Genomic DNA, 27,505 nt, shown 5'->3' on the forward strand with positions numbered 1-27,505 from the left:
AGTAAGCACTTTCATTTAGCTGTAAACAAACTGAATTTAAAAGTCTATAATCATATTTGTATAATGCTATTACCAAACATTGCCTGGACAGCTTTCACAGTTCATTAACATAACCTGTATGTGAGCATACATTTAAAATATTACATTCTGAAATCCTAGTCTAAATATCAAAGACTTATAAAATCAGTATCTTGTATTTCTTTTTTCTTCATGCTGCATTAACATTGACTATACTGTTTAACCCTGGATATTAATTGGCATATGTAGTCTTACATGCCAATGTAATTTTTTTGAATTCTATTTCATTTGTACCCCTCCCCTAAAAAAATAATTCCCATGCGCACTCTCACAGAAAAGACATTTCTTAAATGTAGAACATGCAGTGGAGTGATGTTCTTCGTGTTTCACTGTTGCAGTCATTACATTTGGGTTATCTGCTTGCAAGTAGCCCTCAGTCGGCCTGATTATCAAAGTCGTGGGTCCTGCGTCGGTTGCGGTCTCATCTTCCGTGACGTCAGGTAGTCAGGGGTATAAAGCATGCAGCCAGTGCCATTACATCAGTCTTTCTTGCCGTGCGGTGCCCAAAGCAGAAGCAGTTTTCAAGTACCAGTCGGCCGACTCCTGAAATTTTCGTTTTCGAGTTTCAGATCTGAAGTCTTCAACAAAGCTAAGTACCCCGGTGGGGATCCTTGTTCTTGTTCTAAACCGATGTCAGTAAAAGTTAACAATTGTATTACTTGTGGAAAGCAAATACCTCATAAAGATTTTCATTCGTACTGCATTCCTTACGTAGGCCCAGACCACAATGTTCCTCGCTATCGGTTTTGTGCCTTATTCAATCCTCGATCTATTTGTCGTCTGTTCATTTTCGCATCTAACTATTTTGGTACTCGATTCAATTATCCAGAAATGGCTTCGGTAAGCCACCTGACTACCGACATTCTGAAAAAACGCAAAGATAAAGACATAGACCGCATAGGTCCTAAGCTGCCGACGACGCCTCCATTAAGCTAGTCGCCAGTTCACCGGTACTCAGTGAGGTGCTTTCCCAGCCCCTGATACCCGCTACTTCAGATTCGCAGGCCTCTACTGACACCCATTCGGAGTCCGGTATGCCACGAGACGCTTCTTCGACTATGGAACCTGCAGATGTCTCTGCCTTGGATGGGTCCAGAGCCGCTGTGCAGGCACCGGCTTCTGAGGGTGTATTCAGGCCTACTGACTTGCATATTAAACCGACACCATCTTCTTCTTCAAGGTCTAGAAAACCGACGCCCAGCCCCTGTGCCTGAAAAACAAATGATAGAATGGCTGAAGACCTTATTAATCTAATCAGGGGAAGCCACCCTTCTCCCTCTAAGAGACCTAGAACTGATTTTCCTTCTGATTCTTCTGATCAGGATTCTGAAATTTCTGTTTCTTCTGATGACCAGGATTTGCCCTTATCTACCTATGAGGATTCTGATGCAGAGGACTCCATTCCCTCTGCTTCCCCTCCAGAAGATTTTTCTTTTGGTGAAACTTTGCATACTCTTAGGGAGCATTTTCGCTGGGAAATCCTGGATTACTCTGACTCCAAAATGAGGCTTAGGGAATTCTTACTCCTACCTCAACACAGGCCTTTAGCTGTCCCTCTTGTACTGGAGATTGTAGATGATGCCTTCTTAGAATCGAGCCTCTTCCCAGACACTTTACCTCCGGCTCCCAGGAAACCTGACCGGTATTAGAATACCTGACTCTTGTAAGTTCCTCTTTAAGAATCCTACTGTGGATCCAGAAACCCAAAATCATTAAGGCTACTACTGCCAAAAACCCTACCCCCTCTGATAGAGATTCCAGAGCCCTGGACAGATTGGGTAAGAAGGTATATACTTCTGCTGCTTTGGCCATTAGGGCCTTAAACTGCCAGTTTCATATGTTAAAGTATCAGCAGCATATTATTGGATTAGCCTTTGTATTCCACTTCCTTTTTACTAGACCTCCGTCATAAATGCCAGCATAAACCACGAACAAACGGAGTGTATAAAATACTAATTCTTTAATGTAAAATAACAAAACAAACGTAAAAACGCAGTTAAAACTGACGTATTTAAGAGTGAGCTTAAACTCAGTTTTAGAAGAAATATGAACATTAAGAATACTCTGGAGAGAAAGAAAACAGAGAAGGAAGGGACTAGTAAAAAGCATGGGACATTCAAGTGTGGCCGATGTGCACAGTGCCCATATATTGCAGAAACAAAGGAATTGACATTATCTAACTTACCCCTGACTCTAAGGGCTAAGAAATATAGTACTTGTTATTCTAAAGGTGTTATATATTTAGTCGTGTGTAAAGCTTGTCAGAAATATTATATTGGAAAGACTGAAAGACACCTTAGAAATAGGATATATGAGCACATAAGAGATATAAACAGGCACAACGAAAATAATGCTCTATATCGACATGCAATAGAGTGTAAAAATGCTGATTATAAATTTTGGGTATTGGAATTGATAGAACATATGAAACGAGGGGGTGATTGGGAAACCAAAGTCGAATATAGGGAGATGATATGGCAACTCAGGCTAGATGCCTGTGGTAATTGGGGTCTGAATGACCATATATCTATCACCCCTGCACTGAAAATATTAGCCAATGACCCGAAAATAAAAATGTTGTGAAGGATGTGACAATTTTTAGGGATGTTGCAATAATGGTATATAAATGTTCCTTATAATGTTTTTTGAAATGTTTTTTGTTTTTTTGAAATGTTTTGTCGAAATGTCTTTTAGAAAGTCTTTTAGAAAGTTTTTAAAAATGTTCCAAAGTGAATTAAAGTTCACATTAGGTTTTAGAACTTGGTTGTAATATGGTTAGGAGACCATATAGTGATAAATATTTAACATTATGATATTTAAGATAGATAGTATTATATTTAATCAATTGGACCAATAATTGAGAAACCTATATATACATGTATATACATTTTCTAACCTATTTATATGTATATTTTGTATACTAAGTGTTCTTTAACAATTCAAAATATTTTATTATCTGTATATGACTATTTAATCTACTATTTATATGTAATTACTTATTTATTTATTTATATAATTATGAATTATATATTTAAATATATATTTATATCTTATTTATTTATTTTATGTAAATATGTTTTTCACCTGCATCTATATATTTATTCATTTATTTAATCAGTATTTTTTAAAGAAATAGCAGGTTTAGAACAGTTCTATATCCTATATTGTATTTGATGTGGATCAGCATGAACATGAAAATGAATTGCCCTTTTTAAATTTAACACTAAATTTAGCACTGTATTAATCAATTATTCAATTGATTTAACTACTATTGGGAATTAAGTATAATATAAAAGACTGTTGGTGCTAATAACAATTAGATTCTGAAGAAGTCTCCGCTTAGGAGATGAAAGCGCTAAATCTAATGTTCTTTTACGTTTGTTTTGTTATTTTACATTAAAGAATTAGTATTTTATACACTCCGTTTGTTCGTGGTTTATGCTGGCATTTATGACGGAGGTCTAGTAAAAAGGAAGTGGAATACAAGGGACCGCCTTAATAGTGCCGGAACGCTACTGTTTTTTGTGGATTTATCCTTTTGGTTACAAGTTGTTAATATTATTGGATTACTTAAACAGAAAATTATGTTGATTCTGGACTATGCTGAAAATAAAGAATTACAGGATTTAATGCATTCTGCTGAACAAGTTGGTAAACATACATTGCAGTGTGGTTTTGATTCATTAGAGGCATCTTGCTGGGCTGCTATCACTGGGTCTGTGCTTAGAAGGCATGCTTGGCTTAAGGAGCAAACTTTGCCAGATCATGTTAAAGCTAAATTACTGGATGCTCCCTTAAACCAAGACCGCCTGTTTGACAACAAAGCAGAAGAAGTACTTAAAAAGATGGAGGAAAAAGCTAAATCTATGCAAACTGTTAACAATTTCCTGCAAGTATAGCCTCCTAGATTTAGTAGGCACTGGCCTTCTAAGAATTGGTCCTTTCCTGTCTCTTCCTGGCCTTCTCAGTCTAAACACAAGACCAGCAGATCACCCAGGCTTCAGTCTCAAGGTACTCACAGGCCTAAGCAGTGGGGGGCTCCCACTTCCAAAACTGGAAGTAGTAAGTCACCCCCTATGGTAAACTGTCACAATGACTTAATAAACCTTCCATGCCCTGCTCAACTAACTGTTCCTTTAGGGGGAAAGATCGCCCTGCATGCAAAAAACTGGGAACTTGTTACCCAAAACAAATGGGTTTTAAATATAGTTTCCCAAGGATACAGATTCTACTTCCACTCCTTACCAACCCCAAACGGTTGGCCAGACCTACCTCTAAATCAGTGGGCAGAGGCTCAAAAGCAGGTTCTCTCTTCTAAGTATCAGGGATATTCACCCTGTCCCAGAAGAGGAATGGGGGCAAGGTTTTTACTCGAGACTTTTCCTGGTACCCAGAAAAGACAGTTTCTGGCGTCCTATCCTGGACCGGTCTATCCTAAACACCTTTTTGGTAAACCCAAAATTCAAAATGCTAACTCTTCATCAGCTGCTTCCCATGCTGGGCAAAAATGCCTGGTTGACAACATTGGATTTAAAGGAAGCTTACCTGCACATCCCGATAAGGGAATCTTGCAGAAAATACCTATGCTTCAGAGCAGGGTACATGCACTGTCAGTTCTCTGCACTGCCCTTTGGCTTATCTATTGCGCCCAGGGTATTCACAAAGTGTCAAGCTCTAGTCATTGCATTCTGCAGGCAAAGAAATATTCAAATATACCTATACCTGGACGATTGTCTAATTCAGGCAGAAAGCCAGGATATACTATTAAACCTTCTGGCATTTGTAAAGAAACTACTAACTTCACTGGGGTACACTATAAATGAAAATAAATCACACCTAGTACCCTGCCAACAAATTGTATTCCTGGGAGCAAGCTTGAATGCAACTTCCCAGATGGCCTACCTCATGCCAGAGAAACAGGTTTCTTTGACGGCCTGCTTCAAACTACTGCCACAAAGACCCAGCTATCTGCAAGGAAAGTACTGCAAGCTGTGAGGTTCATGGCCTCTCGCATTCTACTAATTCCATTCTACAATGGTATCTAAAAAGCCTATGGTGTCAACATTCTCAGGACCTAGAATCAATGATTCCTGTCATTCCTTGTTATAAAGACAGAGTTCCTTTGGTGGGCAGAGGTCTGCCACCTCGACTGCCATTCACTCTAACCTCTGCCGCCCAAACCCTAACAGACCCATCAGACTATGCATGGGGGGGCTCACTTGGCAGGGCAGTGCATTCAGGGCAAATGGAACCCGAGTCAAATGCACCTTATTATCAATCAAAAATAATGTTAGCTGTACAGAATTCTTTGACAGCCTTCAAGGACCACATTCTTCCAGGACAATTATTGGTAAAGACGAACAACACCACTGTTATGTGGTACATAAAGAAGCAGGGGGGAACCCACTCGTACCCTCTCTGCAGACTAGCCATGGCTCTGTGGAACACAGCCTTGAGCTACCAAGTGCACCTACAAGCTCAATTCCTGCCAGGCAAGCTAAATACACTGGCAGACTACCTAAGCAGAAATCTCATGGACCCACAGAAGTGGAAACTGGAACCAAAGATATTCAACATTTTGAGAAAGAAATAGGGCGCCCAGAGATAGACCTGTTTGCCTCCCCTCAGAACTACCAATTGGACAAATTCTGCACAAGGACTCCCCACAGACAAGCTTGGAAAGTGGATGCCTGATCAGTTTATGCCTTTCCCTCTCTGCCTCTCCTCTCCAAAGTTCTACTAAAGATCAAACAGGACAAACCAAGGACAATACTCATTGCACCAGACTGGCCTCACCAACACTGGTGTACCTCCTCTTGCGCAGTGTGTCACTGCTGGAACCATGGCACCTGCCTCAGACCCCTTCCCTGCTGTCCCAGCAGGAGGGCCAGATTCTGCACCCCCAGCTTCAAACCCTGAACCTTGCAGCCTGGCTTTATTACCTGAGCTGTCCATTACCATTCCTCAGTAAGCAAGTGATGGATGTCATTCTAGAAGCAAGGAGGCCTAGTACTAGAAAATCCTATGCTGAAAAATGGAAAAGATTCTGTTCCTGGAGCCAAACTCAGGGGATGACAGTGCCCAATTTACCACATATTCTTCAATACTTAACTGAGATGCTTCACAAGGGCCTTTCCTTCTCTTCCATTAAAATTCATGCCTCGACCATTTCAGCACATTATAATATGTAGCGACCCTTCTCTCATCCGCTGCTGAAGCAATTCCTCAGAGGGGCCAAAAACTTAAGACCACCCAGGAGAGCCCCTACTCCAAGGTGGGACCTTTAACTTTCTATTGGAAAAGCTCACGCTACCTCCCTTTGAGCCAGCTGCAACTGTAGAGTTGAAATTCTTTTCTTGGAAAACAGCCTTCCTTGTAGCCATCACTTCAGCAAGAAGGGTATCTGAATTACAGGCCCTCATGGCAGTGGAGCCTTTCATCATCTTTCATGCGGACATGGTGTCCCTCAGGTCCAATCCTTCCTTTATGCCCTAGGTGGTATCCAGTGTGGCCCTTAATCAGTCCATTCATTTGCCAACCTTCTTTTCTCATCCACAGAACAAAGGGGAACGAATACTGCACTCCTTGGACATGCACAGACAACTTAGATTTTGCTTGGACAGGACTAAGCCTCTCAGGAAATCTGAACAGCTGCTGGTAGCATTTGTTGCAGGGGCAGAGGGGAAGGCCATTTCATAGCAAACCATTTCTAAGTGGATAGGCCATTGCATTAATTTCTGCTATAAGCACCATGGAAAAACTACCCCACAGGGGATTAATACCCCATTCTACCAGGAGATGCAGCCCTTTCTCAGAGGTGTTCCTACCAGGGACATCCTAGAAACTGCTATCTGGAGATGTTCATTGTGTTATACTGCTGCAGTCATCACACTTGGGTTATCCTGTCGTCAGGTGGTCCCGCAGTCGGCCAAATCCCAACGTCTTGGTCCAATGTCGGTTGTCGTCACTTCTTCCCTGACGTCAGTGCGACAGGGGTATAAAAGAGGCAGCCGACACCATTTTCTTCAGTCTTTCTTGCCGCACGGTGCCCGAAGCAGAAGCAGTTCGCAAGTGCCGGTCGGCCAGCTCCTGAGATTTTCTAATCGAATTTCAGCTCGAAGTCTTCTCTAAAGCTAAGTACCCCATTGGGGAAACTTTTCTTGCCTCAGACCGATGTCAGACAAAGTTAATAATTGTATTTCTTATGGGAAGCAAATTCCTCATAAGGATTTTCATTCTTATTGTATTCCTTGCCTAGGCCCAGACCACGACGTCTCTGGTTGTCGGTTTTGTGCTAGGTTCAACAAACGTACAATTAAGCGTCGGGCAGATTTCACCCAGCATTATTTTGGCAGAAAATTTAACTATAGCATGCCGTCTGAGCAACCGACCTCAGCAATGATTAAAAAATGCAAGGATAAGGACAGGCCGCTAAGACCAGATACTGAGACCTCAGCAAGGCCTGACGCCAGTTCTCCGGTTTTCAGCGAGGCGCCTACGCAGCCCCTGACTACCACTGATTCAGAAATTCTGACAGCCTCCCAGACCGAATCAGCTGGGCCTCAGGAGCCGGATCCATCTCACCCCTCGGACGCCAGCCCTGACGGTGAGCTGGAAATTTTGGATAGGCCTTTGGTTTCTGAAGGTGTCTTCAAACCGACAACTATCCCTACTAAGTCTTATGCTAAACTTAAAGCCCCCTTGAAAGTTAGGAAACAGGGTCCACCCCCCCCCCCACAGGCCCCTATGCCTAAAAAACAGATGCTTAAGATGGCTGAGGATTTAATTATCCTTATCAGGGGTTCCCAACCCTCACCTGACAAAAGGCCTAGACTTGAGGAAGATTATCCTTCCTCTGACCAAGCATCCATTTCCTCAGGCAACTCTGAGGACCAGGATTACTCCTTCCCTCCTTATGAAGACTCAGATGCTGAAGAGTCCATTCCCTCTGTCTCCCCCCCGAAGACTACTCTTTTGGGGAAACTTTACACACCATGAGGGAACACTTCCACTGGGAAGGCCAAGATTACTCTGACTCTAAGAAAAGACTCTGTGAGTTTCTTCTTCTTCCACAGCATAGACCCCTGGCAATTCCTCCAGTTTTAGACATTTTGGATGATGTTTACACCAAATCTAGTCTAAACCCAGATTCCTTACCTCCTGCACCAGCTAAACCAGACAGATACTACCGAGTTCCTGATACTCATAAGTTTCTATGTAAAAGTCCTGCTGCAGACCCCAAAACCATTTCCCATGGTCCCAAAGGGGTTAAGGCCTCTACTGCTAAGAATCCACTACCTTCTGAAAGAGATTCCGTAGCATTAGAAAGATGGGGGAAGAAAGTGTATATGTCTGCCACTTTGGCCATGAGGGCCTTAAACTGCCAATTCCACATGCTAAAATACCAGCAGTACTTGATTACACAGTTAAAGCAGAAAATGACCCCTCAGACAGATCAACCTGATTTCAAAGAGATGCAGGATTTGCTGCATGCAGCAAAACAGGTGGGAAAGCATACCTTACAATGTGGTTTTGATTCATTGGAAGCCTCATGTAGAGCAGCTGTTGCAGGGTCTGTAATATGTAGGCATGCTTGGCTTAAAGAACAAGCCTTACCAGAACATGTCAAAGCAAAGTTATTGGATGCTCCATTGCAGAAAGATGTGTTATTTGGTGTCAAAGCAGAGGAAGTTTTAAAGAAAATGGAAGAAAAGGCAAAATCTATGCAAACAGTTAAAGATTTTTTACAGGTACAACCTCCTCGTTTCAGCAGAAACTGGCCATCAAAAAACTGGTCCTTTCCTGCATCAGACAGACCCCAAAGAGGTAGGTACAGACGCCCAAGGGGCAGAGGCCAGCCATAAGGTTCTTTCAGGCCTAGACAATGGCATACAACAACTCAAAGAGGTGGAGACGAAAGATCTCAACCCTTCAGGAAACAAACACAATGACTTCCCTCTTCGCCTGCCAAGCAAAATTGCCCTGGCAGCACCTTTGGGAGTAAAACTGGCTCTATTTCCACAAAACTGGCACATCATAACAAAGGACAAATGGGTTCTGGATATTATTATCCGAGACTACAGATTTCATTTTCACACTTTACCACGGATGAGAGGCATGCCAAATCTGCCTCCAAACCAATGGGCAGAGGCACAAATGCAAATTTCAGCTCTCATGGATATGAAAGCAATTCAAAATGTACCTACAAAGGAGCAAGGTCAAGGATTTTACTCAAGACTATTTCTAGTCCCAAGAAAGGACAAAGCCTGGAGGCCCATTTTAGACCTCTCAATTCTAAACACATACCTGGAGGTACCCAAATTCAAAATGCTCACACTACAGCAGCTTCTTCCCATGCTGGGCAAGGAGTCTTGGTGGTAACGTTGGACCTCAAAGAGGCATACCTGCATGTCCCTATCAGACAAGATTGCAGAAGATACCTCAGATTTTTGGCAGGTACAATGCCTTATCAATTCTCTGTATTGCCCTTTGGCTTATCTACTGCACCCAGAGTATTTACGAAATGCCTGGCATCAGTAATTGCATACTGCAGACAACGAGGAATACAAATTTATCCATATCTGGATGACTGCCTGATCCAAGCGGACAGCAAGGACATTCTATTACAGCATCTGACATTTGTAACAAAGCTGCTCAGTTGCCTAGGGTACACAGTAAACAAAAAGAAGTCAAAACTAATACCCTCGCAACAGATAATATTCCTGGGTGCCAGCTTAAATACAACGGCCCAGATGGCTTATCTCACGCCAGACAAACAAAAACAATTGACTCAATACTTCAAAAAGATGGCAACTTTTACTCAGCTCACTGCAAGGAAAATCCTGCAGGCATTGGGGTTCATGGCATCCTGCATTCAACTAATCCCATATGCAAAGCTGCATATGAGGAAATTACAATGGTACCTGAAAAGTGTATGGACTCAGCACAGGCATAGCCTCGAATCAAGTATACCTCTCATTCCCTGCCTTCAAAAAGAGTTCCTATGGTGGGCTCAAGCATGTCAAATAAACAAGGGTCTTCCTTTTGTCTTACCTCCAGCAAACCAAACTATGACAACAGATTCTTCAGACTACGCCTGGGGTGCACACATGGCAGGACAGTGCATACAGGGCAAATGGTCTGCAAAACAAATGCATCTTCACATCAACCAAAAGGAGATGCTAGCTGTGCAAAATGCACTGACAGCCTTCAAGGACCTCTTGCATCCAGGACAACTACTAATAAGGACAGACAACACCACAGTTATGTGGTACATAAACAAACAGGGAGGAACACACTCCTACCCTTTATGCAGACAGGCAATGACCTTGTGGAACACAGCAGTGACTTACCAAGTACAACTACAAGCACAATTCCTGCCAGGAAAGGAAAACATATTGGCAGACGAATTAAGCAGAAATATGGCAGATCCTCACGAGTGGAGACTACACCCACAAGTATTTTCAATGATAACTCAAAGGTGGGGACGCCCAGACATAGATCTGTTTGCCTCCCCCAACAATTGCCAACTACAGGAATTTTGCACAAGGACTTATCACTCCATAGCCTGGAAAGTGGACGCCCTATCATTCAGTTGGACAGCATTGACAGTCTATGCCTTCCCACCACTACCTCTATTGACCAAGGTATTATTGAAAGTCAAATCAGAAAGACCACAAATGATCCTCATTGCTCCGGACTGGCCATGCCAGCACTGGTACCCATTACTAAGGAACTTGACTCACAGGCCTCCATGGATCTTGCCTCAATTCCCACTTCTGTTGACTCAGAAAAACTCTCAGATCCTTCACAGCCAGCTCAGAACTTTAAATTTAGCTGCATGGAGAATACCTTGAATTATCAATCAACACTTCTCTCAAAGGACGTTCTGAATGTCATTTTGGAGGCCAGGAGGCCCAGCACCAGAAAAACGTACTCAGACAAATGGAAAAGATTTTGTGCATGGAACCAGGCTAAAGGCCAAAATCCATGGATACCAAACATTCTTCAAATACTGCAATACTTAACTGAGATGCTACACAAAGGCCTTTCTTTCTCATCCATCAAGATTCATGCTTCAGCCATTTCAGCTCAATATAACACGGATCCTCCCATTTTCTCACACCCTTTACTAAGGCAGTTTCTCAGAGGGGCTAAGAATATAAGACCCCCCCCCCCAGAAAACCCCGAACACCAGCTTGGGACCGCAACTTCATTTTAGAAAAATTAACACTGCCTCCTTTCGAACCAGCCTTCTCAGCAGAACTACAATACTTGTCATGGAAAACAGCTCTGTTGCTGGCTATTACCTCAGCACGCAGGGTCTCAGAACTACAGGCACTTATGGCAGTGGAACCTTTCATCATTTTCCATCAGGACAGAGTCTCTTTACGAACTAACCCTACCTTTATGCCAAAGGTAGTATCCATTGTGGCTCTGAATCAGACCATTCATTTATCTACCTTTTGTCCAAACCCCCAGAATAAAGGAGAAAGACTACTTCACTCTTTGGACATTCACAGACAGCTACGTTACTATTTAGATAAGACAAAGACCTTCAGAAAAACTGACCAACTCTTTGTATCCTATGCTGCAGGTTCACAAGGAAAGGCTATTTCAAAACAGACCATCTCCAAATGGATAGCACATTGTATCCGCTTTTGCTACTCGCACCATGGGAAAGCAGTGCCTGTTAATATTAGGTCCCATTCTACCAGGGCTACAGCAACCTCAACAGCCTTTCTCAAGGGGGTTCCAACCAAGGACATTCTGGAGGCAGCTACTTGGAGTTCAGTGCACACTTTTACCAAGCACTACCACCTTCCATTATACTCAAAAAACAGAGCTTGTTTTGCCACTGCAGTTCTGCAGGGCATCCTAGCTTCGCCTAACCCAGTTTAGTACCAGCCACCCATCCATAGATTTGGGATTCAACCCAAGTGTGATGACTGCAGCAGTATGACACGATGAACATAGTACAGTTTTGTACCTACCATAAATGTAGATGTTCGAGTGTATATACTGCTGCAGTCCAGGTTACCCTCTCACCATCCCCTCTACATGCCAGGGTATTAGTTATAACTCCATGTACATCAATCAATTGGATGCATGTCTATATGGTGTATTTGCTAACAGCTAGTACTACTGTTTATCTAATAAGGTATTTTTGCATAGTTACTGTATTGCCTTCCTAGTTGGGGGCACCTGACATCTGGGGCAAGAAAAACTGAAGAAAATGAAGAAAATGGCGTTGGCTGCCTCTTTTATACCCCTGTCGCACTGACGTCAGGGAAGAAGCGAAGACAACTGACGCCGGACCAAGACTTTGGGATTCGACCGACTGCGGGACCGCCTGCCTACAGGATAACCCAAGTGTGATGACTGCAGCAGTATATACACTCGAACATCTGCATTTATGGTAGGTACAAAACTGTACTTTCTGTACATATCTTCACCAAGCATTACCACTTGCCAATTTTTTCTAAATCCAGAGCTGGTTTTGCCACTGCAGTCTTGCAGGGCCTAATAGCTGGTCCTAATGCTATCTAATTGCCTCCTCCTTTCCTTAGCTTTGGGAATCTACCCAATTGTAATGACTGTAACAGTGAAACACGAAGAACATAGTACAGTTGTGTACACTTACCATAAATGTAGATGTTCGAATGTATTCACTGTTGCAGTCCTGGTTACCCTCCCTCCAGCCCTCTGACTTCTATTGATTATACATCTCTTCTTGTTTACTATACTTAAAGCTTTCTGGTGTATTTGCTTTTTGTTGGAGGTGTAACCTTGTATATAATTGCTTCCCATTATGGGGGCATCTGACATCTGGGGCAAGAAAAACTGATGTAATGGCGTTGGCTGCATGCTTTATACCCCTGATTACGTGGCGTTACGGAAGATGAGACCACAACCGACGCAGGACACAAGACTTTGGTAATAGGCCATCTGAGGGCTACCTGCAAGCAGATAACCCAAATGTAATGACTGCAACAGTGAATACACTCTAACATCTACATTTATGGTAAGTGTACACAGCTGTACTTTTTTTTTATAAAGCATTAACTAAACTTTTATTTTCCATTGATTAGAAGAGAATGGGCGACATGTACATCGCCACTCTGATTGGAGAATGAACGGTCTCCTGCATGGTGTTAATGTACAGGTAATGCCTGCTGATAAATGAGTCTGTCATTTCATGGCAACATATTAAACTGCCATGGAGCTCGGACTGTAATGTGGATAATGGCCTCCAGTATTTTACACATGCTAAGCAGCGGTTTTGTTTAGACAGTGTAAAAAATAAAAAAGTGTGCGTGAGTGAGTGCATGCTTGCATGAAAGTGAGATGAGACCAATCGACCCATTATTTCACACTCGCTAAGCAGAGCTTTTGCTGTTTAGCACGTATAGAATTAAAAGAAACAAAAGTAAAAAAAAATGTGTGCTTGAATACTTGATTGTTTCTGTCTGCATGTGAGAGTATTTGCATGCTTGTGCAAGGAAGTGTGTGTGTGTGTGTGTGTGTGTGTGTGTGTGTGTGTGTGTGTGTGTGTGTGTGTGTGTGTGTGTGTGTGTGTGTGTGTGTGTGTGTGTGTTTTGTGTGTGTGTGTGTGTGTGTGTGTGCCCATCAAGGAGTGGCAGGAGCAGGTAAGAGGTTTACATATCTCTCATCCTCTTAACTAATATGGATAAAGCCTAAAATAAAGGGTGGGGATAAAGGCTCAAAATAGGAACAGATTTTAAATATTGCTCTTGTAAAATTAGAAAGTTGCTTGAATAGCAGGATTTGTGTTAGCATGCATTTCTGCAGGAAATAAAGTCTGAATCTCAAATGTATGTCATAATTTGGTGACTTCAGTCCCCAGTGACTGCCAAAAAACACAAATTATAGGAGTAAGAGACCAAAAATAAAAAAAAATGAAGTAATCAGAATCTTTTTTGAAAATGTTATATTTTAGATGTAAAATACATCATCTGATGTCATTTATTTTACATAAAAAATATATATACAACATAGTAATAAGTAAGTAAATCACCACAATTTTACAGACAGACTGTTCTCTTAAGCACAATAATTCCCGCCATGGTGTGTGTTACTGTGTAAATAACATCCTTCCAGGGGTGTAGAGGCTCCCCTGCTGCAGTGTCAGGCCTCACAACTCTCCTGGACAGGTGTTATTTACCCAGTACCGCACATTATTGCATACATAAAATCCTCATAAGCCCTAGTCCCTTAGCATTCTATAAATCGTTCCAGTATATTATTAAAAGTAAAATGCTCCATAGCCCTATAAAGCATATATTTCTGTAGATACACCTTACAAATTTGGCCCGGTCGTAAATCTACAATAACAGAACACATGACATTTGTAGATGCCCACTTTTTATACCAACCTTGATCTCTACCTTCTTTTCCTCAAACATTTAATATTATCACCATCTTTTTAAAAAATTGAATGTAGATACAGTGTCTTGATGTGCAGTAAAAATCCACCAGTTAAATATTTTTTTTTACTTCCTTTTCCTGCGGACCTAGTTATATGCATGGCTGTTCTCCACTTTCGAGACTACTCTTTTAGTGATTTCTCTTTCCCTTTTAATGCATCTGTAGCTCTACTCACAACTTTTTTTGGAGGGGGGATACCTCTCGTAACAAGTCTATTCTGTAACAACAAAAATATTTCTTCTATATATCTATCCTCTGTGGTTAAATTGGTCAACCTGACTATCTGACTCTTCACCAAATGCTCCTATTTTTTCACATAGGGGATGCATACTATTAGAATCCAAGATGTTACTGTCTGTATTTTTATAGATTCCAGAATTCAGGGTACTGCACCTGTCTAGTTTGTAGAGCTGAACATCCAGAAATATAATGTCCGTCTTTGTTATTACATGTACATTCTAAAAAATCAAATGTCTACTTATCTTGCTCAGAGGATATAACCACACAGTAAGTGGCAACATACATCTCTTCCTGCAGTCGTTTTCTTTGTGGCTAAAAAAAAAAAAAAACCCTGTACCCTCAAATTTTGCTCATTTAAATCTAATTAACTATATAAGACTGAGCGATTTTAGTGAAATCTCTAGTTTAATGATCGAATTACATTCTCACACTGCATTAGTTTAGCTTGCTTTCTGTTTTAAATGTTGTTTTAAATCATTAAGTTCTATTTCCCACCAACCTTCAAGTGGTACTATTCCACTGCCTGGAATCTACTCCCTGTTTTCCACTTTGTGGATGTTCTTCATCTCACATTGCTGCAGTCCTTACACTTGGGTAGTCTGCTGTCCTCGGTCGGCCCGAATAACAAAGTATAAGGCTGACGTCGGTCAAGGCGCATTAAACTGACATCAGGACGTCAGGGTACAAATGCGCATGACCGACGTCATATCCTCAGTCTTTTTTGCCGCGTGGTCCGATGCAGAAGCAGCGTTGCAAGTGCCGTTCGGCGTTCTGAAATTTTTCGAATTCGGAGTTTCAGACCGAGTCAAAGTTGGCTAAGTACCCGTTGGGAATATTTTTGTTTTTCTTGCCTCAGTGGTTTACCGGATGTCAGAAAAAGTGAATAACTGTATTTCTTGTGGGAAACAGATACCGCATAGAGATTATCATAATTTGTGTATACCTTGTTTGGGACCTGAGCACGACGTTGTTGGGTGCCGCTTTTGTGCTAGGTTCAATAAACGCACTATTAAGCGTAGGTTAGATTGTGCCAGGTTGGTCTTCGGGAAGCGGTGCAACTATAATATGCCGTCGGATGCTCCGGCTGCTTCTTCAAGAAGCGCAAGACAAGGCAGCTAAACCCAGACTAGAAGAGTCGTCGAACGGACGCCGGTTCTTTAGAGGCGTCAGTGGAACGGTGGTTCGGCGGAGGCCTCTCTGGAGTCCCAGGGGGGAACTTTGATTTTGCAGGATGTGGCCTCCCAGGAGGCAGGTCAGGCTGTAGGGGCTTCTCAGGTAACTGTACTCCCCTCCCTCCCTAAGGTGACTAGGCCCTCTCCTTCTGTTTCCAAGGCTTCTCCCAGAGGCAGGTTAGGTATAGCTTCTGTGGGTGTCACTCCTAGCTCTTCAGGTTCTGTGCCCAAGAAGCACATGCTTAAAATGGCAGAAGATTTAATTACCTTGATTAGAGGTTCTATGCCCCCTCCTGATAAGAGGCCTAGAGTGGAACCAGAGTTGGGGGGTTATGAGCAGGCTTCGGATGTGTCTGAGTCTTCGGCTGAAGACTTGCAGGAGTATTCTCCTTATTCTGATTCTGATGTGGATGATTCTACTCCTTCTGCTTCTCCTCCTGAGGATTTTTCTTTTTCAGAGACTCTTCATTCCATGAGGGAGCACTTTAAGTGGGAAGGTCAGGATTTTTCTGATTCCAGGAAAAGGCTTAGAGAATTTTTGCTTTTACCCCAGCATAGGCCTTTGGCTATACCTCCTGTTCTGGATGTTGTGGAAGATGTGTTTGCAGAGGCCTCTCTTAATCCTGATTCTTTGCCTCCTGCTCCTGTTAAACCGGATAGGTATTACAGGGTGCCTGAAGCTCATAAGTATCTGTTTAAGAGTCCTAGGGCAGACCCAGAAACTGTTAGTCAGGGGCCTAAGGGTGTTAAGGCTTCTGTTGTTAAAAATCCGGTTCCTCCAGATAAAGAGGCCAGGGCTTTGGATAGATGGGGAAAGAAAGTCTATACTTCCTCCACTCTAGCTATGAGGGCTTTGAATTGCCAGTTTCACATGTTGAAATACCAAAACTATCTACTTTCTCAATTGAAGTCTAAGGTAGATGCTCTGGCGGAAGGTATTGAGTGTAAAGAGTTACAAGATTTAGTACATGTTTCTGAGCAGGTGGGTAAGCATTCTTTGCAATGTGGTTTTGATGCTGTACAGGCCTCGTCTAGGGTGGCTGCCACTGGCTCAGTTCTTCGCAGGCATGCCTGGCTAAGGGATCAGAATTTATCTGACCATGTTAAGTCAAGGATTTTAGATGCTCCTTTACAATCTGATGTGTTGTTTGGTTAGCCTGTTGAGGCAGTCTTGAAGAAAATGGAAGACAAGGCTAAGTCTATGCAGACTGTTAAGGAATTTTGCAGGTTCAGCCTCCAAGTTTAGTAGGAATTGGCCTACCAAAGGGTGGACGTATCCTTCTTATGATTCCCAGTCTAGGGGTAGATCTAGACGTGGTAGGGGCAGAGCTCAGGGCTCTTTCAGGCCTAGAACAGGGAGTTCACCTGCACAGTCTTCGGGTGAGGGCAGGGGTCAGTCCTTTCGTAAACAGACCCAATGACCTACCTTTTCAGCTGCCAGAGCCTCCTCGTCTGGCAGCACCTTTGGGAGGAAGGTTGGCGCTTTTCAAGGAAAATTGGAGTTTACTTACCCAAGACAGATGGGTATTGGACATTATATACCACGGTTACAGGTTTTATTTCCATACCTTGCCTCCTTTCAAAGGCATGCCAGACATTCCTCCTCAACAAAGAATAGAGGCTCGCAAACAAATTTCTCAGTTACTTCAAATAGGGGCCATACAGCCGGTCCCTATGCCAGAAGTGGGCCTAGGATTTTATTCTCGCCTGTTCCTAGTACCAAAGAAGGGGAACACGTGGAGACCAATTTTGGATTTATCTATCCTCAACACTTATCTGGACATTCCCAAGTTCAAAATGTTGACGTTACAACAGCTTTTACCTCTGCTGGGCAAAGATCATTGGATGGTAACCTTGGATCTCAAGGAGGCTTACATTCATGTTCCTATCAGACTGAGTTGCAGGAAGTATCTGCGTTTTCGGGCTGGGACTTCTCATTATCAGTTCTCTGCATTGCCCTTTGGCTTATCTACTGCCCAGAGTGTTCACGAAAGTTCTGGCTCCAGTGATAGCTTTCTTCAGGCTAAAAGGAATACAAATCTATCCTTATTTGGACGATTGCCTGATTCTGGCTCAAGGAAGGGACGAGCTTCTTCATCATCTGGAATATGTGATAGCAGTGCTAAGATGCCTGGGGTATTCTGTGAACGAAATAAAGTCCAGTCTAGTACCCTCTCAGGACATGTGCTTTCTGGGTGTAAGACTGAATACAGCATCCCAGATGGCCTTTTGACCCCGGACAAACAAAAGAATCTTTCCCTTTACTTTCATCAATTGTCTCATCAGTCCAGGCTGACTGCAAGGACAGTCCTTCAAGCCTTGGGGTTCATGGCATCTTGTATTCTGGTGCTTCCCAATGCCAAACTGCATATGAGGAAGCTGCAATGGTATCTCAAGAATGTATGGACACAGCACTGCCAGGATCTGGACACTGTCATTCAAATAATACCTTGCATTCGAAAGGAATTTTTGTGGTGGGCTCAGGAATGTCACCTAAACAAGGGACTCTCTGTGACCCGGCCAGAGGCGAGTCAGATTCTAACGACAGATGCCTCAGACAAAGCTTGGGGAGCTCATCTGAATGGAAAGTGGATACAAGACAAGTGGCCTGTCAGACTACAACATCTACATATCAACTTGAAAGAGATGTTAGCAGTCCAATTTGCATTAATAGCTTTCAAGGATCTACTTCTTCCAGGGCAGGTGTTGATTCTAACAGACAACACAACTGTCATGTGGTACATCAACAAGCAAGGGGGAACACATTCCTATCCTCTATGCAGGCAAGCAATGTTTTTGTGGGAGACTGCTCTCAGTTTACAGCTCAATCTTCAGGCAAGGTTTCTGCCGGGAGCACAGAACTCCTTAGCAGATGTGTTGAGCAGACGAATTATGGATCCCCACGAATGGAAATTGGATCCTCATGTATTTCAGACATTGACAGTGTCATGGGGAACTCCAGACATAGATCTGTTCGCTTCTCCACTAAACCACCAGCTGCCAAAGTTTTGCACGAAAAGGTTTCATCCCACAGCTTGGAAAGTGGATGCTCTTTCTTTCAATTGGAGAAATCTTCATGTGTATGCCTTTCCACCTCTGCCTCTCCTCCCAAAGGTACTTCTAAAGGTCAGACAGGACAAGCCAAGGATGATTTTAATAGCTCCAGATTGGCCTCGACAGCACTGGTACCCATTACTGAGAAGTCTGGTACGGGAGCCTCCATGGCCTTTACCTGCGATTCCACACCTGTTGTCTCAGGAGGACAGTCATTTACTCAATGTCAAGCTTCACTCTCTACACCTAACAGCCTGGCATATTCTGTTTTGAACCATAGAGGGTCTCAACTTCCACAGCAAGTTTTGAATGTGATTTTGGAAGCTAGAAGGCCTAGTACCAGGAAAGTGTATGCAGATAAATGGAAGAGATTTTTATTTTGGAGTGCAGCAAAGGATTTTGATGTTTCTGACCCTAATTTAAGTGTGGCTCTTCAATATCTTACTGAGTTATTGGACAAGGGTCTGTCCTTCTCTTCTATTAAGGTTCATGCTGCAGCAATTTCAGCTCACTATGACTGTGTTCCACCATTGTTTTCTCATCCTTTGTTCAAGCAATTTCTTAGAGGGGCAAAGAATATAAGACCCCCACGTAGAGCTCCTACTCCTGCTTGGGATCTCAATTTTGTGTTGGAGAAACTCACTCTACAACCTTTTGAGCCTGCAGCTACTACAGAGTTGAAATATTTATCATGGAAGACTGCTTTTTTGTTGGCCATTACATCTGCAAGAAGGGTTTCTGAATTGCAGGCCCTTATGGCGGTTGAGCCTTTCTTAATTTTCCATAAGGATAGGGTATCTTTGCGTACTAATCCTTCCTTTATGCCTAAAGTGGTTTCTAGTGTGGCTTTAAATCAAACTATTCATTTGCCCACTTTTTATGCAAATCCCCAAAATAAAGGGGAAAAGATTCTGCACACTTTAGATGTACACAGGCAGTTGCGTTATTATTTAAGCAGGACTAAGGTGTTCAGGCAGTCTCAGCAGTTATTTGTTTCTTTTGCTTTGAGTTCTCAGGGTAAGCCTGTGTCAAAACAAACTATTTCTAAGTGGATTGGGTTTTGCATTGCTTTTTGTTATTCCCATCATGGCAAAGAGATTCCAGCTGGGATTAGGCCTCATTCCACTAGGGCTACTGCCACTTCAACAGCTTTTTTAAGGGGGGTGGCAACTAAGGATATTTTGGAGGCAGCTACTTGGAGTTCAGTACATACTTTCTCTAAGCATTACCACCTTCCACTTTACTCTAAATCTAGGGCTGGTTTTGCCACTGCTATTTTACAGGGCATTTTGGCAGCTCCTGCTTCTTTATAGTTTTGCCATCCTCCCTTACCTCTGCTTTGGGATTCTACCCAAGTGTAAGGACTGCAGCAATGTGAGATGAAGAACATAGTACAGTTTTGTACCTACCATAAATGTAGATGTTCGAAGATCCACATTGCTGCAGTCCAATTTACCCTCCCTCCTTCCCCTCTGTAGTTAGAGGTGGTTGTGTGGGTTGGATTGTAATTATTGTATATATTGTATACATTGTACATATTAGTGCAAGGGTGGTTGGTTGGTTGTTTGCTGTTTTTTGGTTTTGACCTTTCTTTTTAGGGTCTTCTGACATCTGGGGCAAGAAAAGACTGAGGATATGACGTCGGTCATGCGCATTTGTACCCTGACGTCCTGATGTCAGTTTAATGCGCCTTGACCGACGTCAGCCTTATACTTTGTTATTCGGGCCGACCGAGGACAGCGGACTACCCAAGTGTAAGGACTGCAGCAATGTGGATCTTCGAACATCTACATTTATGGTAGGTACAAAACTGTACTTTCCTACTCATGTCTTGCTTAGTTGTGTTAATCCGTCATCAGCGGTTTTCCCTCAGTGGGCTAAACTTGTAACTTGTTAGAGCGGTTATTAACAATGAATTGAAATGCATCTTTTTTTCTTAACATAATTGTCTTCTCTGAACTGTAATTTGGTACATGGTATGTACTACTTAGGAAAACATTTTCTGTCTGTGGCAAAATATTTTTTCTGTACAAATACTTGTATTCAGCTTTGTGAGGAAAATATTAACATCATTAGGATGAAATCTAATAAAATACCAATGAAGTCTAGGAGTAGAATTAAGTGTCCCGCTTACAAGATATCACTTTTAACATTTATCATTGCCAGCTCTAATACAGGGTGTACATTGAATGTACGGTTGTTGAGTAGAACCTTATTCTCTCTTAAAAAGTGGACAGCTGGACCAGATGTTAAGATTTTGAAAGATATTTGGAGATTAAGGATGAGATAAATATGCAAGTGGCCTAAGGTGCGTTTTGCATTGAGTCATTGTATGCTTGGAACATTCGAATTTGTGGCTGTTTTTCCCTTCCTTGGCATGGCAAAGTGCTGATGCATGTTCAGCCCTGAGTATTAACAGTTTGAGTGGAATTTTTAACTTGGGACCACCCTTTAAAATTTTGAAGTTGTTTTTTTGTAACTGTCTTGATTTCTCATTATCCAGTATAGAAAACTGTAAATACTATTTCTGAGTGACTGGTTTTCCCTCAGTTTCGGACAGTGTTTTTTTCTAAAAGCTGTTTCACAGGATGCTTTGAAACAGTCTGTTCATCTTCACATCTTCTTTGAAGCCCAGAATCAGATTGGGTGCATTCATCCTTCTCACTGTTTACAGGCATTTGAGGTTTTACCTTAAAAAGAATCCATTATTTTTGTGACAAGCCAGCCATACTTTCTGCACCTTGAGTAAGGATAGTTCTTTGGTCAGAATGACCCACTTCCAAATGTTTATCTCACTGTATAAATTTCTGCTAAGAAAACTTTAGTCAGTGTCATCCAGTAGGGAATGTTGTAGTCTTGTACTTCTATCAGGACTGCGCCTACAGCAGGCATGTGGGTGCTTTCCACTTGTTCATTTGAACTTATATTCAGTAAGGACTGTTACTACATCTTTCTCAGGGTATGTGCTCCTCCTTCAAGAGGACTTTTCATTGTAATGTTTTGCCTGAAGTTGAACAAAAGCTCTGCATAAAACCAACCAACCTGCCAAACATGAACTAAGAATTGCTACACTCAATGTGGGTTCACTGACAGGATGGAGCTTGGAAGTCTATGACATGGTGGATCTCCAGCCTCATCCTTACCAAGATGGAAGGGCAGTGCTGCAAAGACACTTGGCTTTGGATCCAGACTCTACTACTCTGGGAGAGGACAGACTAGAAATGGTGTGGGAAGAGGCTTCAGAAGGCATTGAGAGATTTCATCAGAATTAGGAAGGGCAGTGCTGCAAAGACACTTGGCTTTGGATCCAGACTGTACTACTTGGGGAGAGGACAGACTAGAAATGGTGTGGGAAGAGGCTTTAGAAGGCGTTGAGAGATTTCATCAGAATTAGTGAAGGACTCATGGCAATCGGACTTCAGCCAAATGATAGGGAAGTATTCATCTCAGACTGTGCCCCACAGCAGAGTTGTGCTAGTGAGGAGAAGAAAGCATTCAGAGAGCAGTCGCAGGACTTACTACATGAAGCAGGACAATATGAATTGGAGCTGATAATGGCTGACCTGAATGCACATATCATGACAGACAGAACAGGATACGAGGACTAGGTCCACACTGGCGAGGCAGCAGGAGTAAAGAAATAATCTACCTAGACTTCTGTCTGGCAAATGGTGTGATAGTTGCCATTGCATGGTTCAGAACGACAGTCGCAAGATCACATCCAAGAGTGGCCAATATGCAACTCTGGTAGTCTGCTTCCTAGTAAGGAAAGGCACTGGGGTAGAATCGGAGATGGTAAAGTCATCCCAGTGAAACAGTTGGTCCCCAGCATAAACCACTGGTTGCCACAATCAGCTGCAAGCAGTGGTCAGAGAAGGCTTTATGGTCAACAGAGATCAGGCTGAAGACCTGGAAGTTGACTGGAGAGAAAGCATAGCAGTTCAAGGAATTACACATGGCTCTAATCTGTCTGCATTATTTTTTTCTTAAACAGATTTAAGTTATTTGACACCTTAAATCTCAGTAGATTTTCCATATAGCAGGAGCTGTTTTGGAAAATGCTGTTTCTCCTACTGAGGTTTTAAAACCTGTCCTGATTTAATGTTAAGGATCTTCCAAATGCTCCCTGAGATCGTATGTTTGAGATTTGGTAAGTAATTTTGTTGTTAATAAATGGTATTGACTGAGTTTACCTCTTAGCACACAAATGTTCAAGGTAGTGTTTCTTTACAGCTTATTGGCAACCATTTTAAAGCATTTTAGTAGTTCACAGTGATGGATGTAGCTGCCAACCAGCAACACAGTTCTGCAGATTTGTATTTCTTGGCTTCTGTGTCTTTTTTTGTATTTTTACTGCAGTAGAAATTGAGTAAAGGTGGCCCATGTTCCGTTTTTGGTCTAACAACATTCCTTGCTAAGGAGTATCTGGCTAAGGGTAAAGAGTTATTTTTTAACACATTTTTTGGACAGGTGATGTTCTCCGTGTTTCACTGTTGCATTCATCACACTTGGGTTATCTGCCTGCAGGTAGCCCTCACTTGGCCCGAATACCAGAGACTTAGTATTTCTGCATCAGTTGCTGTTGCTTCAGGACTGACGTCAGGTCGTCAGGGGTATAAAAACAGGCAGCCGACGCCATTACATCGGTCTTTCTAGCCGAGGAGCCTGAAGCAGAAGCAGTTTGCACGAGTGCCGGTCGGCCGCTACCTGAGTTTTGTTTCCGAAATTGAATCATCCTGAAGTCTTCTAAAGCTAAGTACCCCGTTGGGGATCCTTTTTTCTTGCTCTAACCGATGTCAGAAAAAGTTCTCGCCAGTGGAAAGTAAATACCATACCGAGATTTCCATTCTTACTGCGTCACCTGTTTTGGCCCAGATCATGATATACCTCACTGTCGGTTTTGTGCTTTGTTCAGCCCCCGAAGTATTCGTCGTCAGGCCCTTATTGTAGCTGAATACTTTTGTTCTCGATCTCTGTATTCTGAAATGGCTTCAGTAAGCCATCCGACTACCGATCTTCTGAAAAAACGTAAGGATAAAGACGGAGACGGACCGCACAGGTCCAAAACTGTCGACAGTGCTTCTGTTAAGCTAGTCGCCAGTTTGCCGGTACTCAGTGAGGTGCTTTTGCTGCCCCTGATGCCCACTTCGGTGGATTCGCAGGCTGCTACCGAGACCTGTTCAGAGTCCGGTCTGCCACAAGACTCTTCTATGACTATGGAAACTGCGGATGTCTCTGCCTTGGTTGGGTCCGGAGCCGCTGTGCAGGTCCCAGCTTCTGAGGAAGTTCTTTGCATTACCGATATTCGAAACAAGCCGACTTCTTTCACATCTTCAGTTTTTTCTAAAACTACTGAGTTTCTAAGGCCTAGAGTACGAGCTACGCCTAAAAAACTGACTCAAGCACCTGCGTCCTTGCCACAATCTCAAATGCTTAAAATGGCAGAAGACCTGATCATGCTGATTAGGGGAAGCCAGCCTTCCCCAGCTAAATGAAAAAGAGACCTTCCCACCAGCTCTAACTGACCAAGAGTCCGACGACTCTGAGGTTTTTGAATATGAAGACATGCCTTCATCTGCCTATGAGGATTCAGATGCAGAGGAATCCATTCCCTCTGCTTCCCATCCAGAGGATTTTTCTTTTGGTGAAACCTTACATACTTTGAGAGACCATTTCCGCTGGGAATGCCAGGATTATCCTCAGTCCAAAAAGAGAGTCAGGGAATTTTTATATCTACCACAACACAGACCCTTAGCTATCCCTCCTGTTCTGGATGTTGTGCATGATGTATTTATAGAATCCAGTTTAACTTCTGATACTTTACCCCCTGCTCCAAAGAAACCTGACCCAGAGGTCATCTCCCAAGGACCTAAAGGAATAAAAGCAACTACAGCTAAGAATTCCACCCTTTCAGATAGGGATTCCCGGGCCTTAGACAGATGGAGTAAAAAAGTATACACCTCTGCAACTCTTGCCATTAGAGCATTTAATTGTCAGTTCCACATGCTGAAGTACCAGCAACATACTATGGAACTTATTAAGCAAAAGTGATCTACCTTTCCTGATTGTGCAGAAAATAAAGAATTATAGGAGCTTATGCATTCTGCAAGCCAAGTCAGCAAACACACCCTGCAATGTGGGTTTGACGCCCTAGAAGCATCTTGCAGGGCAGCAGTCACAGGTTCTGTACTTAGGTTCATAGGTAGGTACTAGGCTGTCGGCCCAAGGGCCTAAGTAAGCCTAGCCAACAAAGTTCCCTGGCTTACGCCACCCAAGAAAGTTAATTGCCTGTGCCCCTGTCGAGCAGAGCCACAGAAGTGATACTCAGGGTGTATTTCCTATTTACCATCCAGTCATCAAGAATTTTCTTGAAGAGTGCTAATGAGGAACTTTGCTTGACATATATCGGTAGCTTGTTCCAGAGTATAGGAAGTCTCTGGGATAGGAATCTATCCCTCCAGCATGTCCTGTTTATTGTGGTAACAAGGTTTAGGTCCCTAGAGCGTGTAGCTCGGAGGGATTGGGATTTCTTTAGGTGTAGTATGTCCAACAGTTCTGGGTTTAACATAGCTTTATATGTTCGGCAGAGATCTCCTCGGAGCAGGCGATATGCTACAGAGTAAAGCTGGAGATTTTTGAGACTGTCAGTGTAGGGCATCTGTTTGAGGATAGTAATCCTCTTTGTGAGGTACTTTTGTGGCCTTTCCAGCTGCTGCAGATGTCTTGAGGTACATTCCAAAAGGGGCGTTGTACTCTATAATGGGTCTAATGAGTGCCAAGTAGAAGGGAACAATTACCTCTTTTTTTTTTCCTGCATGAGAACCCTTTTGTGATGAGGTGTGCCACACAGGATTTCCTGACTACTGTGGTGATGTGATTATCAAAGGAGAGACTACTGTCCACCTGGGTCCCAAGGTCTCTTATCACACATTCTGCATTAAGTAGACTGCCGTTTATGTGGTAGTTCATGGGTACAGAGTTTTTACCAAAGGGGATGACAGTGCACTTTTTGGCATTGAGCTTGAGGCCATGCCTCTGACACCAGGCATCTGTCTCAGAGATGCCCTTCTGTAGGATGTCCACATCATTTGGGGACTCGACTGTGGCTCCTAGTTTGCAGTCATCTGCGAACTTCGTTAGCCAGAGGCCTTCTGTGCTAGCCTGTACTTCAGAGAAGTGGATACCAAACAGGAAAGGTCCCAGGACTGAATTCTGTGGTACTCCACTTATCACTGGTCTGAAGTCAGATTTGGAGTCTGCAACTTTTACAGTGTGGATTTTGTCAGTGAGCCAGTTGGCAACCCATCTTGTGACACAGGGATTTATACCTAGATGTTCATTGTGTAATTCCAGAATGGGGGGATAGTGTCTTGGCGAGGTCAAGATAGGCTGTGTGAACCACCTTACCCTCGTCTATGGCTTTGGTGACTGCTTCAGAGAAGTCGATCAGGTTCAGAAGGCATGATCTGCCTTTCACAAAGCCGAACTGGGTGGGGTCCAGAGTTTGGAGGTTACCAATGTCTTTGTTTATGAGTTCCATGATGATGCGTTCCATGGCCTTGCAGACCAGGCTTGTTAGGCTAATCATGCGATAGTTCCCAGGATCAGTGGTGGCTCCCCCTTTGTGGAGTGGGATAACTGTTGCTGTGCACCATTCAGTGGGTACAAAGCTTGACATTAGACTATGAATGAACATGGTGCTTAGGTAGGGAGCCAATTCCTGTAAAACGCAGCCTGGGATGTTGTCCAGCCCCATGGATGCTGTGTTTTTGGTTTTAGAGAGTGCAGCTTTTACCTGCATAGATGTGATTACAGGGACTCTGCATTCTGTGTGTATAGATATGGGCCCTTTAGCGGGTGGGGGGGGGGTAAAGTTTTAGGTATGGGCCCTTTAGTGGGTGAGAGGGGGGTAAAATTAGCACTGACCCTATCTGCCAGGATGTTGGCAATATCAGTTGGTTCTGTAATTTTCATGCCATTGTGCTGTAACTCAGAGCAGATCTGGGTGTAGCCATTGAGATTCTTGACATAGCTATAGAATGCTTTGTGGTTGACTTTAGAATCAGTGGCGATTTTGTTTTCGTAGCTAGCTTTGGAGAATCTTATAAGGGATCTCAGCTTCTTACTGAGGCTGACCAGGGAGCTCCTCCATTCATGGGACTTAGAAGGCATGCTTGGCTTAAGGAGCAGACCTTGCCAGACCATGTCAAATCAAAATTACTGGACGCTCCTTTAAACAAGGACAATCTGTTTGGCACCAAAGCAGAGGAGGTTTTAAAAAAGATGGAAGAAAAGGCTAAGTCTATGCAGACAGTCAAAAGATTTTTTGCAAGTGCAGCCTCCAAGATTCAGTAGGCATTGCCCCTCGAAACATTGGTCCTTTCCAGCCCCCTCAAGGCCATCTCAAACTAGACCCAGGGGAAACGGACCCCTCAGATTACAGTCTCAGGGTATACAGAGATCTAAGCAATGGAGTACCTCCACTTCTAAAACAGGGAATTCTAAGCCACTCC

General features: G+C 43.0%; 2 protein-coding genes across 2 annotated transcripts in view; both read left to right on the forward strand.

Moving 5' to 3' along the window:
* Nucleotides 1-27,505, forward strand: part of LOC122803461 — a 1,126,946-nt gene that overhangs the window by 701,509 nt on the left and 397,932 nt on the right. The window lies entirely within an intron of this gene.
* The window catches only part of LOC122803462 (interleukin-10 receptor subunit beta-like), a 1,132,032-nt gene that overhangs the window by 343,165 nt on the left and 761,362 nt on the right, over nt 1-27,505 (forward strand). The window lies entirely within an intron of this gene.

Source organism: Protopterus annectens, chromosome 5.part1, assembly GCF_019279795.1.
Source record: "Protopterus annectens isolate FY-2018-M chromosome 5.part1, PAN1.0, whole genome shotgun sequence".
Classification (NCBI taxonomy): Eukaryota; Metazoa; Chordata; order Ceratodontiformes; family Protopteridae; genus Protopterus; species Protopterus annectens.